A 15,962-nucleotide genomic window follows, 5' to 3' on the forward strand; every position below is an offset into this window, starting at 1 on the left:
TTAAAATAGATTTTTAATTTAATTTCTTTAAATTAAAAAATAAAGTGGCTCTTGTGAGCATATTTCCCTTTGCAGAGAGTTCCCAATTCTACTTTTACATATTTCTAAGCAGTCAATAATTTAATATGTGATGACTGATTTCATTTATATTGATGATAACTGAATTTTAAGAAAGCCCTGAAAATGTGTATATATATATATATATATGTATAATTTTTTTTTCTAAATGGGTATATGGTTCCCATTTTTTAGGATTAGAATTTTCATTGTGGTAGACCAATAATAGTCATGTGAATGTTCAATTGTTATGGTTATGGTAAAGTTTCGCTTTGAGAAGTATAAACATCATATTTCTGAATGGAACAAGTGTCTGAAGACAAGAGAAGGATATTTTAATCTTTTGATGCTTTAGTGAAAATTGCACTGTTGCTGGTGGAAACTCCAGCACTGACAACAGCTGCCAATAGATGTTTTCCTGGCCTTTGCATAATCCTTACTCTTTGGGTGATTCTTGCATTTTCTAGTTGTTATAAATTTTAAAGGCAAATTTACCTATATTACCGCTCTAAATCAAGTCAGGATCAAAACTCCTATTGTTCTCAATGCTGAAGAATTTCTTAGGGCTCTAGTTTGCAACTATCTGATTTCAGCTCGCAGAGAATCATGTGAATCATTTTAACAGGCTTGAGTGGGTTTACAGCCCATCATTTTGATTTGAATAAACCTCAAAGCCCAACAGGAATTTCATCTCAAACCTTAAGAACTGAATCAAGACTATGCATAATCCATTGTAAACCGTATGTCAGCCTACTTTCCCTGCAAACCTCTCCTAGCATTGTGAGAGGATTTGGAAAGCTCAGCAAACCTTGAGGAGAATCTAGTTTCTTGGCTTGTGACCAAACCTCAAACCTTAGAAATTGATTTTCTTTTCCTTGCAAAGTTTTTGCACAGTTTTCATTGCCCTGCAGTTGTGTTCAAGGCAATTCTTTGCTTTTCTGTGCATGACTCCTGTGCTGCTTCTGAAGTGAAGAAAAACCCTTCCTGCAGTTAGCAGAAAACTACCTCCTTCACAATTAGATATTTTCTCTAGAACAGTCTGCATAAAATAGAACAAACTGTGGGGACAGATTTTTAAATGTATAACGTGTAGAAATCTCACTATAAAGTTGTTTTAGTTTTTATATCTTACCTTTATCTCTTCATTTGTCACTTCTTATGATGACTTCAATTGCCTTCAAGGTAGACAATATCTTTGTGTTCATGCAGTTCAAAACACAGCTGGAATGTAGTCCTGTGTGGGGCCTCTGGGCACCTCTGCAATGTAAATAAACAGTAATAGTAATACTACTAATAATAGTAATATTAGTTTCTTGTACAATTTACGTGAACTATATCTATGGAGTAAACCTTCCAGGAACAAAATTTCTTGGTGCCAGACGAGTTTTTGTTGGTCAGGAGTCTGCTCTAACAGCTCACAATTGTGGGAGCAATTCCTCATGCCAGCCATCCCTCTTTGGGGCTGTAAATTCTCCTCTTTGAACCTTATAAATCCATTGACCTCTATAACTTGGCACTTTGCATCAGAGTAAACGACCCACCTGCTAATGAATTTATTGAAACAAAGCATACATTTTGCTGACATGACCCCACTTTTTTCCAAATGCTGACTTAGAAATCTTTAGGGAAAGTCATCTGCTTAAAAAAAAAGAGGTTTTCTAAACTAAATCCTTGGCTTTATTTAAACATTTAAAATATATGTTGAAATGCTGTATGAAATGGTGCCAAAAAGTGAATAATAGTGGATACTGTTTTTAAATGCTCATCTGAAACTACATCTTTCTAAACTTAAGATTTATGTTTCATGAGAGTTTTTTTTCAGGGAGGAATGCATTATATTTAAAAAAAAAAAAAATAATGACTTTCAGTAAAAGTAGAGATGGCTGGCAAGTCTACTTTGTGTGTAGTAATAAAAATGGTTTATTGGCCTAACGCAGTTAAACGCAGGAGCCAAATTATACTCAGGCTTAACTTCATATCTTGTATGACTCTGGGGGCATCATTTGCTGACCTGGATTCCTCCCCTTCTTCAATCTTTTGCCCGAAAGCAAAGCTTAGATGAAGGAAAGTAAATAGCTTTTCTTTCATTTAGCTGTATTTGTTTTCCATTGGCTCCTTTAAAGCAGCACCAGTAATGTCCCCAGAGCTCCCAAACCCATTTATTTTCTATCTACTACCTGCCAGCTTGAAGCCGAAGCTAATTCACCCCAGAAGGTTTAACTCCCGTCAGCTGCAGCATCAGGGGCATATCAGTGGCACTGTGTGTAGGTGAGGATCAATAGGCTCAGGAAGTACAGAAAGGACATGACTGGAGGGAAATGAGGTTTAGAGGCTGATCATGAAGAAATCAGAGGGACCTGGTATCTGGATTTGGCAGGTGAGCTTGTTTTGGAATAAAAAGGAATATTCCACAAGGAAAAAGGGAAACTCAAGCCTATTGTAAAAATTGAGCTGCAGTTTAGTCATTTTCTCTTTTGACTTACAGCACTATTATGAAGCAGACTGCATAGTCAGGTTAGAGAAGGATTTTCTTGGTTCTGAAGGACTGAAACCCTAATTTTCAAAGCATGCTTTAGCATCTTGAAGCTTCTCTTCCTCAGCCTCCTTCATGGGAGTAATCCATGTGTACAGGCACTTCACTTGATGGACTCTAGACTGAACACTCATGTAATGTCAAAGGCAACAGGAGCTAGTCAGAAAGAATCAAATCCATATAGGTTATTCATAAAAGTGTAAACCTATCCCCAAAGGAAAAGTTACATCAAACCGTTGCCATAATTCTGAGTGGTTATGTAAGAGGAGAAATTTTGTCTGGCATCCTTGTTTTGCGATCCCTGATGAAATTTTTTAGCAAAGTTTTGAGATATAGTTTATATTTCCGCAGTCTCAAATTTAGCTCATAACCTTTAGCAGTTCTCCTAACCTTGCTGCTAGAGTCCTCATTAAAACTGTCTGTATGCTTTCATTATGTTAATTTAAAAGGACTACAAGATCATCTGATCTTAAATGGCACTAATTTTTACTTATTCTAAAAATATAAGTTTTGTACAAGCTAAAGCACTTCTGTGTTGGGGAAAATAAACTGTATGTTACAGACACAGAAGAGGATAATCCATGATACTCATGATGCTCATGTCTGAACTGTTACTTATGCGAGAAAATGAATGTCCACAGCAGACACAGGGGACCCCAGCAGCCAAACTCCACTGTCTGTACAGGGGAAGCCAACTTGCATTGTCTTTGGAAGTCATGGAGTTAGAAAACAAGTTCCTCCAAAATTTTCAAAATCAAGAAATTAGCATGACCCTTCAAATCAACGTGGCACAAGAGCAAAGCACATACCATCTGGGCATCTGAGAAGCAGAATTATCTGCATTGATTTTTTCTTTTCTTTATCTGTACAGATAAAATTTGTCCTATGTCCCCTCTTAAACTGAGAGGATTTCTTAGACGTAAGGTAGAAAAAACGCAAGTGAATGCAAGACACACAATGGATATGCTCACAGAAAAAACATTTCTAACAGTTTAAGGTGACTCTTTGAGGCTTGAAAGATGACATTTTCCCATGCTATGAACACCAGGTAAAACATCAGTAAATCCATTCTTTCCAAGGCCAGGGAAAAAAGGATAAATAGGCATATGTACATACTGTTGGATGTGGAGACAGATGGGCTACCTGGATCATTCAGCTCGAGACAAACGTATCTCACTCAAGATCCAGTTCTTAGCCATCATTACACCACCATAAGAAAGACTGAACAATCCTTGAAACCATCAGATGTGTTTTCCTCCACATACTGTGGTCCAAGCAACATCTCAAGCTCTCTTCAGTTAACTGAGCACCTGTGTTCCATAAACCTTACAGCTACCTGTCCAGCAAAATGCTACCAAAATGTCCATATTGATGTGACAGGCTGAGAGTTGGGAGTGTTCAGCCTGGAGAAGAGAATGCTTCAGGAAGACCTTAGAGCACCTTTCAGTACCTAAAAGGGGCCTACAAAAAAGCTGGAGAGGGCAAGGGCAGGTAGTGATAGGACAAGGGAGAATGGCTTTAAACTGAAAGTGGATAGATTTACATTGGACATAAGGAAGATACTCTTTACTGTGAGGGTGGTGAGACACTAGAACAGGTTGCCAAGAGAAGTTGTGGATGCCCCATCCATGGAAGTGTTCAAGGCCAGGCTGGATGGGGCTCTGAGCAACCTGGTCTAGTAGAAGGTGTCCTTGCCCACAGCATGGGGTGTTGGAACTAGATGATTTTTAAGTTTTCTTGCAACCCAGGCCATTCTATGATTCTATGGTATCTTCTCACCATGTGGATTCTAGAATGCATTTGTTCCATCTAAGTTTAGATACTTAAGTGAGGCATCTAATTTAGGAAAATAAATACCTTGGACACCTTGGTGTCAGAGCAAGGGTGCACATTTTGCACATTCTTTGCATATATCCACATGTTCTATATATTTCACAAGTTGTTTATGTGTGGTGTTGTAGATCCCACTGATTCATTTATTAAATGCCTTTCACATTGTTCCCCCTGACTTTCCCCTGCCCCTAGTCTGGGCCACTCCCTTGGGCTCTCCCTATTGGTTCCTGTACTCCAACCCTCCCATGTACCGCCCCATAGCCCCTGAGAAAAGCCCCCTGTTCTGGGATCAGGAGGTCTCTCTACCTCTGGGGGTTGCCAAGATAAGATGTAACTATTAAAAGTCCTCTGAAACCCTCATGGGGAGACCCTTCTCTCCTCCTTTGCCATCGCTGGGTTGTAGAGCTGATAGCTGCTGGAGCAAAACTGTGGAGCCATCCGAAATGGACTACGGGAGTGCAACAATGGTCTCACTGCCCTAAGCAGCTCCGCTGAGCTCTCAGGGAAAGCTGCAGCTTGCTAAGCTAAACCTAGTACTACAACATTTAAGTACTACAGGATTAGAACAATTATTAAAGATAGAAGGATTGAAATCTGATCAAGAACTGAACAGTGACGCTCATAAGGAAGTCTTAGTAATGACATGCTGGGGTGCAAACTCAGTTCCATCTATGTTATATTCCTCCTCTTACATTTAAATTCATTCCCTATGCAAAGACACCTTTATGCTCACACTCTATATGCTCCAGCCTGCTTGCCTGTGCTTCCTCATTCTCAGTTTCTCAGTAAATTGTGAATCTCTCACCCAGTTTCTGTATTTGACAAAAGGGATGAGATCTCAAACATTATTCAGTTTCCATATATAATTTTTTGTGAAAACAGGTTGGAGGAAAAAGAAAAGGGTTACAGCATCTTCTTCAGCTACAGAATGGGTTACAACATGAATTTACAACTTTTTTGATACCAGAAAATGCATTCATGAAAGAAGTTTTATAAATAATTAACTTGGCAAACCTTCAGATAGATGTCAACCATTCATGTATATTATAGTCGAGCTATCAGTAGTAAATGGGTTGAAATTAGTTAAGAATTCCTTATCTTTAAAAAATAGACTATACGGAATTTTATGACTACATATCATTTATTACTATAATCTTTGTACAAATGTATATCTATCAAAACAGTGAAAATGCAAAATATTTTTCTAAATCTTATCAAAATTGGCACAACAACCTTAGAAGTTCAGTGCAAAGGGGAACTGTCTATGTTACTGAAAAGAGGAGAATCAGGAAATATTTTAATAACATTTCAGCCACCAACCAGGAAGTGTTAGCAAGAATGTGTTTGGCTATGATTTTTTTTCCATGAATATTTGACAAACCACCCACTCATGCACACACACAGATCTCACCCCTAAAATTTGGATTCCTGCTAATCAAAACCTGAAGAGCTTTTTGTTAAGTTTTTTGATCTTTTATTCATGCCAATCAAAAAGCTACTTCTTTACTGGAAAAAGAAATCTTGAAAACATTTTGACCAGACAAAGTGTTATTCATATGAAAACTGTATTCAAGTTTAAGCTAATTATGGAAAAGAAATAGATTATCATGATGTCAAACTCTTGCTCCAAATGAGAAGAAGATGCTCCAAATGAGCGAGGATTAGCAATGGGACAGCTTTAGAAAACTGCTGCTGCTGCCACTGGCTTCTGCTTTGGAATGGAAGGCATTTGAAATTATGACTGTGTCCAGGGTTGTGAGACTGAGAGGCACAGATTACTAAACTCACGTGAAACTGGGTGATGTTTGGGATTCCATTATAACCCTCCATGGCAGACAGGCAGCTGGTGAAGGTTTGGAACCTTTTTAAGAATGAGTTCTGGGCTACTTTAAAACTGAAATCTGCTTTGAGTCATTAAATTTATTTGAACTGGTGTGTCACATTAAACTCTTTAAATGGTATAAGAATTTAAATCACTCTGAGAATTTACTATGTAGTTGGTAGAAGAAAAAAAGTCCTATCTTTGGGCTTTGAAGGGGAAGAAGTGGGTACAGCGCAAAGCCATTCATGAGACTGTGACAGCATGGACATCTGAGCTAGTGTCAGAATTTGGGGTGACTGTTTTGGCCTGGCTTCATGTAAAGGTGGTGTCACTGAGATCAGCTGATCTTTATGGAGGTGATCTCACAACATCCCTTTATTGCCATTTAAATTGTTGGATCTCTGTGCCGCATCTGATGTGACTGGTTACAGAAACACACACATCACGTTGCTGAAGGAAGTGCCTGGGCATTGCTTTAGTTATTTCTACGAAACTGAATACAGAATTATTACTTACTTCTTCCATCCCCAAGGAAAAATATACTTCCAAGCACTAAGTGCTCTCCTTTTCTCTTGGAGATTTGGTAACTGGAAGAAAATTATATGTTTTTATCTGAATCTGATAAGTATGAAGAGTATGTGGAATGGAGGAAGGAATTGCTTTGAGGAATTCGGTTTGACAACAAACACCAGGGGGCTTCTTGCTGGAAAATGGGGAATAATTCACTGATATCAAAGCAGTTTATTGAAGCAAGAATTCAAACCCAGGATCTTGCACTTTTTTGGTGAATATGCAAATCTAATCTGTAGCAGATATTCTCTCTGACCTGTATTTGCAGCATGAACAGTACAGACCATCTTCTAAACATTCCTGCCTAAGCTGGGCTCCATGGGCAGCATCCTGATTCAAAGGCAGCTCTCATACAGGTGTGGATGCATTTTGCCTAAGGAAGAATGAAGCTATTCATGTACTTTACAAAGTCCAATAGTTTCTTCTCCTAAGCAACAGGACTCACAGGGCAAAATGCCAGACACAGGTGACCTACCGAACACAAGTTAACAAGATCTTGAACAATTTTCTGCAGAGAAGTGTGATGAACCCATTATAAGGAATGATGTGGGCCCTTTGTGGGCTCACAGTGTTTCAACTGTATCATTATTTGTCATATTTACAGTATATGACAAATGAGCTAAGGGGAGAAAAACCTGGACTGGAAAGATATTAGATCATCTGGAATGAAAAACTGCCAACACTGAGGCTTTACACCAAAAGAAAAGCAATAATCATGCGATACATAAAGCATATGTAATCTCTGCAGCTACCTTGAAAAAATGTCCCCCTTCAGGATATTTCTTACCCTTTCTTCTACACAGTTCTCCCATCTCATTCATCTTTGAGGAAAAGATGCTTTTTCCATCTTCTTTGTCCTCTCCTGCAGAAACATGAGCAAACTCTGGTTTGAATCCCTTCCACCCTTTCAGAAATTATTAAGCATTCAGCCTATGAGAAGTCACGTCTCTAACCACTTTTATGTTCCATTGACCAATTTTTTTTCCCCATAGCACTGTCATTTAATACTGAATACTAATGAAACCTGACTTTGTTTCTTCTTCCCCTTGATTTTTTTTCACTCTTGAGATGCATTTCAGCTTCACCTTTGACATCTGTGTTTGCAACCCCATACCAGTGCAACCCACTTTACAAAAATTTGTCCTTTCATGGCTCTGCTCAGATATCCAGATGTTGTTTTGCAGATACTCTGAATGGATACAGAGGGTATATGGCCCTTTAAAATGTGACCTGAACAAAACACATGTATGAGAACTCTATGTCAGAGTGTAATGTACAATATGTAAGTATTTAAAGTGTATACTACAGAATGAGACACTTTACAGGCTGAAATCACATCATTTAACTTGTGGCAATGGCCTCCTGCCGTGCAACATATTTTTTTCTGTGCACATGGACATTATATGGAAGAAAAAACACACTATAGGCAGCTCTAACAAGACCCAGGTATTCAATGAAATTCAATTCCTGTTTTACTCATTTTACTCATTTTACCACTGAATAGCTTCTTTTTTTTTTCTTTATTTTTCCCTCCTCTGTCCCAAGCTCTCTTTCTTGCAGAGGTCAGGACCATGATGCTGATTCCTCTCCTGACATATCCATCCTACACTGATCATAAGGAGCAAGAGGCTGACAGATAATGTTGAACAGCTTTCCATGGGAACTCGGATTATGCAAGTACAGTTTGATCCCTGCAAAGGTTCAGAACAACTCGGATATACATTGTGCACTGCTGCCAAAAGTTTGTCTCCAGGCTACTAGGAGAGATATTTAAGGCACTGTGATGTTTAAACAGAAAAAATATGTCTTTTGTTAATCATATTTGCACAACTGATCAGGAAAATTCATTTCTTATGTTTTCAGAACTAATTTTGTGGAGCAAAGTGAAGTAAGATTAACCTATAGACCTAAGCAAAACTATGGCTTCTTTGTTTCAGGCTGGAGAAAGGCCAAATCACATTATAGCATACTTTACTGGTAAGGTTATATATTAGGAAAGTCCCAAAAGGGTTTGAGAAGGAACCAGTACGTAACAGAGTTAGTGACTGGCTATACAGCTCTATCTTGTACTATTTCCAGATTCTTACATTATAAACCACGCAGTTATCAGTTTTATTGTCGCTGTGATTCCAGACAGGCACATATATCCCACAGGCACTATGGTAATACTTTGACGAATGAAAGGGTCACTTTTTGCCCTGACAGTCCATGTGTAGAGGTGGGAGAAAATCTAGGTAAGACTCTTGGAACACATCAGCTTATATTTTTCCATTGTGCAACACTTGCTTTTCTTTTTTTTTTTCTTTTTTTTTCTGTTCTCTAGGATTTTTTTCCTCTATTCCACTGTCTTTCAGTGTGATTAATCTAAATTTATTGAATACAAATTTTCTCCAGACATATGTTTTCTGGCTAACAGTCCATTGTCTATTATATGCAAAGAATTGTGGTAAAATTTTAAAATATGTTCGCGTATTTAGCTGGGATATTTTAGTTACTTAACCAATCTTTTCTGTGTTTACAGAGGTGTTGAGAACTGCAGTGCCTACTGAAGCTAGTGGGAACTTTGTCTGCTCAGCATGTCTAGAAACTGGACTTTAATTAACATTTTATTGATTATTAAATTTTCTACATGTTCAGACAGCAGCATAGAATTCTAGTGCCTTCAGTTTTCTGGCCATTTTCAATTGGTGTAGAAAATAACCATAAGAAGATGGTGTGATAAGGAAGTTGTTGCTTTTATTGCAAATCCGTACTCTACATCTCTTTTAACCCTAATTATGTTCTATTGCTTAAACAAAGTTTATTTTACATAGGGTATACAAACAAGATAACATGTAAGAATTTCAAAAATAACTTTTTAACTACACTTTCCAGTCAGAATGGCTAACTAAACCTATGTCTTCATTGTCAATTACAACAGCTCTCCCTTGTAGCTGTCAGCTGCCCCCTTTCAGGAAAAGGTATAGGAAATAGATGTTTCCTGCATACCCTGCCAGTCACAGTGATATGAAAGGCATTGATTTTATACCCAGTGAGGTCTATGTGAAACCAGTGGAGACAATTTCCTTAATAATTAGAAATCTATGTAATTTTATATTTGTTTAGAGAGTAGAAGAGAAACTTCAAGGTCTTTTTTTCATGTCATCATTACACAGTAATAAACTTTCTATATATTTACACAACATAGCCCCTCGATTATTTTAATTTTAAGGGACTAAGACAAAACATTTTGGACCAATGACCTCCATATATTTTGTTTATATTTTATTTAGAATTGCCTTCTTCCTCTACATATCGGTACAATTCTACCTTAGCCCCACTGTGCCTAGCCTCATTCAAAATAATGTGGAAACACAAGCAGTGTTTGGATGTAGAAGGCATGTGTATACCTTACTATTGAGTTTTCTAATTATTGCAAGGTTCCTTTTCATCAGAAATGGGTGGAACTACTGCAATTCAATTCTGATTGTTATTTTGAGCATATGGAAGTCTGAATATATTTGCTTTTGATTATTCTATACCTAATTTCAGGAAGGTTGAGTCCCACAAAGCATCGAATCCCTTTCCCTTGCAATGAAATTGGGAACTAGCAGTTGGTTGGGATCCCTCATTTTTACCTTGTCATTGAGAATCAGCCAAATGGCTTGCAGTGGAAGTTTCTTTCCAGAATTAAAAACCAAACCAAACCACGATAAAAACAACAACAAAACCCACAAAAAACCCCAGGCCTGCAGCCATCCATCTCAATGGATATTTTTCATATCCACACAATAAAAGCATCAGGCTTAAGTATCAGACTTAAAGCTGTCAAGTTACTGGCCAAAAGAGATGTTAGTGTTTCACATAATCTAATGTACACACTTAGACAGTTTCACGGTTCCCCCATGTTTCTTTTTCCTTTGGGATCCATTCCAGTCCCTGTCACAGAGACCCAGACTCTTTCTTTGGCTGTGAAGGCTCCACAGCAGCATAGCCTGGATTGTGTTGAACCTCAGGATACTCATGCAAGTCTGGGTGATCAAGGAATGAAAATCTCTGAAGCTCTAAAGGTACAGTGTACTTTTTAGGCCAATAAATTGGCTGTAGGAAAGACCTCAAGAAGGTATTATTAATGACAAGTTTAAAAGCCTCCCTTCTCAGCATGTTCAAACCAACATAAACATGAATTCTGCTTTATTTCTCAGTATTACAAAACTTTAACAGCACTGAACTGTAAAAATAACTAAATCTATCTCCTTCTTTCCTCTCCAGAGTACTTCCAAATCCTTCTGTTAAATTTCTACACTCTGTCACAGACATATTTTTATATTTCTCTCTCATTTCTTTGTCTCAGCTCTGTGGAAAAGAGAAATGATCCAATTACCTTGAGGAGAGGATTTCTAATAAAAATTTATAAAGAAATGGTAAGTGCTGTCACCTTCACTCTCTCTTTTTCCTTTTTTTTCTCCTTCTCTGTTGTTGGTCAGGAAAGAACTGCTTACATTGACATGAACATTTTTGTATGTAAATATAGGCAAAGCAAGGCAAAGGAAGATTTTATGCTGTTTCCTGTAAAATCCCTTACTGGATCAGATGTGATAGTAGTTGTATCTGGGCAGATTTTTCCTCAGATTGTTCTCTTGGAGCAGACCCTGGATTCATCCAAAAGGGGATTCTAAAGAATTTGGTCCCAGAACTCCCAGGGGAGCAAAGGCACTGATGGGAAATACTGCTCTGGGGGCTGCCAGCTCCTCCACCCCCAGGCAGCTGAGCTCCTTTTCCCCTGGCCATTCCTGTGCTTGAGAAGGTTTTGGAAAAGAGAACAGTCAATGCAAAAATAAATGCAGTCTTTAGTTTCAAACTACATTAACATCTGGATACATCTGAATATAATTACTGGATGGGATATTGCATGTTTCTTGGCACTATGTTTTCCTTGCCCTCAGTGTTTCTCCGCTCCTCATCACTCACTGAGTGATCCCTCGACGCACAGGTAAATGCAATCACAGTTTCATATTTGACTTTTCTGCCAGTATTAGAAATCAGGAATAATCATTCTTATTTTCACATTTGAGTCAAAGGGTTTGAACTTTTTGCAGTGTTATTCTGGTGTCTGGTCTCTTTCCATGGAGCTCTTCTGTCCTGGTGCCTGTCCATCAGAATGTCTTCCTGACCTATTTTCTTCTTCAAAATTCTGTTCTTCTGTGAAGCTTGCATAATCCTCAGAAAGGACTTTATAGTGAATTTGCTACATGTCTAAGTTTATTCATTCCTTTCTGATGATTACCAGAATTACCAGAATGAATTTTTATATACATCTGATGAATGCAACTTTGCATTCATTTAATTTATGAATTAAAAAGCCATTGCTGTTTTTAAAAGTACATTAAATAAATTCATTAAATTATTAATATTTTTGTCATTCACTTTACACATTGACTAAAACAGTTTCAGACTCTTGGATAATTTTGAACAGGTTTTTTCAGCACCTTGACAGTTTCACTTGGTCATTTCAAGAGAAGCCTCAAAGTCTTACTGTTAAACCTAACTTTTTGAAATTATATTGCAATGAAAAAGTAATAACAAATGGAAATATTCTAGAAATCAGTCTAAAAGCAACTTGCTGTTTAAATAAAAATATATGTTCTACCAAGAGCTGGGTCATACTTAGTCTCCTCTTGAGAGGAGAAGCCGTAATTCCTGTTTCAATCCCAAATTTCATAATTTCAAAACTTTTCAAAAATTTTTGAAACTTGGTAAGAAATTTAGCTCAGTTATTCCCTAATTTTAATAATGAGTATGTTTATACACAGAAAAATTCTTGACTTTATTTTAATTCAATATTGCCAATATTGCAGGATCCTTCTCTGCCACTCTGTAGTTTAACAAAAAAAATAGGTGGTAATTCAGGACTGCATTTCTTACTTTTATGTAATAGACAATGTTTAAATCCATGCTAAGTTTCTACCTCTTTGTTTGGGGCACGTTTATTCTGTACAATAAGTGCATATTGAAGGCAGAGGAAAATTAATTGATTCTAAGATAAAATAGACAAACCCAGCAGCCATTCAGACACAGCAGCCAAGAGTGAATCATAACAGGCAGAAGGAGGTTAATGCACAGAATGTAATGAATTCTCTTATAGGCAGTTTTAAGTAGGCTACACTGAGGGGTTGTATACTCTAGTTGTAAATACTAGGTTGGGTGATTGAAATTCCTGCTGTAAGTTCTTATATAAAAATGTTTAGTTACTTATCAGCAGAATGGAAAAGGTCTGGGTTTTGGTGACATCTGAAATAAAAAGCAGCTGCCTGGTGTTTTGGGATCTGCCTTTTACCAGCCAGTTTATAATCACTGCTTCACTTTTTGCAAGGTTCAGAACTTTTTGTAGCCCCAAGGGCATCCAGAAAGTAATTTTTCCAGTTAAAAACATTGTGCACTTGACAAGTAGGTACATAAAATGCTTTCTATTTTTTCCTTACCTGCTTACTTTTCTGTTTTTCATTCAAGATCTCATAAAACCATGGTAGAACAAGTGTTTTAGTTAGTGTAATTTGCATTTGCACGTCCTTGAAAGAGAAGTGTATTCCCAAACTGCTTTGGGTGCTCATCTGATTTGTAGGTTCATAAATTAAATACGGTAAATTAAGCACTTTTTTGAAATTTATTTTTTATATTTTAGTGGTTGCTCTACAGTCAGCACTCTGCACAGATATCCTCTGCTATGAGACTGCTCCTCACGACATTGGAACAAGGGAATGTTTGGCTGTGTGTGCATTACACACAGCAAATAGCACCCTCATGTCTTTGGTGAACTCAGAGGAGGAATAGTTTCACAGGTATTTCCACTGGACCTGAAAATGTCATATATGTCTTGCATAGGTCTAATGCCACATTTGCGTTCATGAATCAGCTGCAAAAATTTAGGACTTCAGTTGTTGGTTGAGGGAGACCATCCTTGATCAAAAAAGTAGGTGCTAAATTAGCAAAACAAACTTTCAGCTCTCTATGCTCTTTTCAGCTTACTAATTTCTTGTTCCCTCTGCTTTTTCTAAATTCCAGCCCTCACTTTCTACAAAGTAATGACTTTAGTTTGCTTCATATTTTAAAGGGAGGAATGAGATACTGTAATGCCATGAAAAGTGAACCCAAAAAATCCACCCAAACCCAGTTTATGTGGGTTTTATACATCTTTTTGCTGAGGAAAAAAGAAAAATAGACCACTTTTTTTGTTGTTTTTTAAAGGTATTCATTAAGCACAAAGTAAATACAAAAACATCGAATAAACCTACTGGAACTGGTAAACTTGAAACTCTCTGCTAGAACAGAGTTCTAGTAAAAGAGGTTTCCTTGAAGAGACTTCCTTAGTTCTTAATGTGACCATCGCCAACACTATAATCTCTTTCAGTGCCTTCCACTCTGATACTTGTGTGTGTCCTAGTATGTAACGGGATACAGCAATGTAATTAGAACACCTTCCTTTTCTCTTGCTCCTACAGGTACTGTGAAAGGAGGGAGTGATCTGGGAAGTTGGTTGCTGCACTTAGTCAGTAGCAGCTCTTCAAGCAGCCTAGTCCTTGGGCCTTGAAGGATTTTTACCTGCACAGCTTGTGACACAAGACTCATCATTTTCCATGGTCTTTTCTTTAACAGCTTAGCTGGAAACTTGATCCTTGGGAATATCTTGCCAAGATTGATTTACCTCGAGTCAATTATTTTGAAGCAAGGAGGCAATGTGAATGAAGGGATAAAAACTCATGCTGTTGCCAAAAGAAAGACTGAAGTAATCTTCAAATTATACAACTGTGTCTAGTGATGACACTAATGAGCTCCTTAAAAATGCAGATAGCAGCTCATGCAATGATTAGCTTGTTTTATTGGTGGACTAATATTGAGTTCAAAAATATAATACTCTGAGTCTTTCACATCATTTCATGATGCATAATTCCAAGTTTCAAGGTAATTATAAGTAAAGATGAGTTTGTTTAAAATAGAATTTCTCTGATTGGAAACAGAGACAGCCTTCCATGTTTCCACAATGGAACTGTGATTATGGACATAACATAGGAAAGGTTTTGAAACGAATAAGTTTCTAGGCAGTGTTATAGCTTCCTTGTTTATCGGATATTGCTTGTGTAAGAATGACAATGAAAAGTGAAGTCTGCTATTATTTGTCATGCCTACAACAGCTACTCTATTTGCTGTCAGATTGCATTGTATGCATTGCACATCTTTTAACAGCACTTAGACATGCTGATATAAAATACAAAGATGATCCAATTACATTTTCTGCAACTGCATCTCATTTTGCTAATGCTTACAAATGAAGGGTGTCTATCACCCTGTACATGAGACAGAACACAGATAGCATTTTAAATCCCTTGAATTTCATAGTGTACACCACTTAAATACAGAAGCAGTCCTACTTGTAAACAGTTGACATGCAGCTCATAAACTAGTCTAGTCGATATGAAAATGCAACCATGTAGTGCATACAGAAATGTTTCCTCCTTACTGTTATTTACCAGAGACAGTTTAAGTGTACAGCATTAGTGCTTATGTGCTTCCAGAATACTCAGTGTGTATTATCTTTCTTTTTTTTTTCCTCCAAACTGTCTTTCCATGGGCAACAAACCATGGAAAATCCAATGAACCTTTACAGAAGTCAGGATACTAGAGGACAGTCTTTCAGAAGGATGGTATTTATTCATATGCCACAGATTTATATGAAATAGAAGAATCTCAGACAGTAAAAGGGACTCATATCGACATTGCCAGGAGTGACCAAATAGGGTGGCAAAATCTTAACCCTATAAGCTGAGTGTCATTAGATGTAGAGTTGCAGTTGAAACCCATGTGCTGTGGTGGGACACATTATGCAGGAGTTCACGGAAGCAGTTTTGCTCTAGAAGCAAAACAAGACCTGAGCTGTTGCTGAGCATAAAGTGCTTCTGCTTCCACCTTGCACGTCCTTGCTGTACTGGATATTACCTGCTAGTTTCCTGGTGTTGTTATCATTCTCATTCTCATTCTCACCTGAGCTGAAGGTTCACTTTGTTATCATGACTGGGGCTGAGACACCTAGTCCAAGCTTTTTGCAGCACACCCCTGGAACACCTCGGGATGAGCATGGCTTGGAGTCCAAGGTACAGACTCCACATCTATCAA

The 15,962-nt window shown here is 37.6% G+C and overlaps 1 long non-coding RNA gene across 1 annotated transcript; it reads left to right on the forward strand.

Annotated features, from left to right (window-relative positions):
- The first annotated feature begins 10,140 nt into the window (after nucleotides 1-10,140).
- On the forward strand, nucleotides 10,141-15,079 carry LOC121667004. Its single transcript, XR_006016874.1, has 3 exons — nucleotides 10,141-11,218; nucleotides 13,477-13,633; nucleotides 14,448-15,079. It is a non-coding gene; the product is annotated as an uncharacterized LOC121667004 (long non-coding RNA).
- Nucleotides 15,080-15,962: the final 883 nt, after the last annotated feature.

This window comes from Corvus kubaryi, unplaced genomic scaffold, assembly GCF_017639235.1.
Source record: "Corvus kubaryi isolate FWS band 111438036 unplaced genomic scaffold, C.kubaryi_AGA036_p1.0 37354, whole genome shotgun sequence".
Lineage (NCBI taxonomy): Eukaryota > Metazoa > Chordata > Aves > Passeriformes > Corvidae > Corvus > Corvus kubaryi.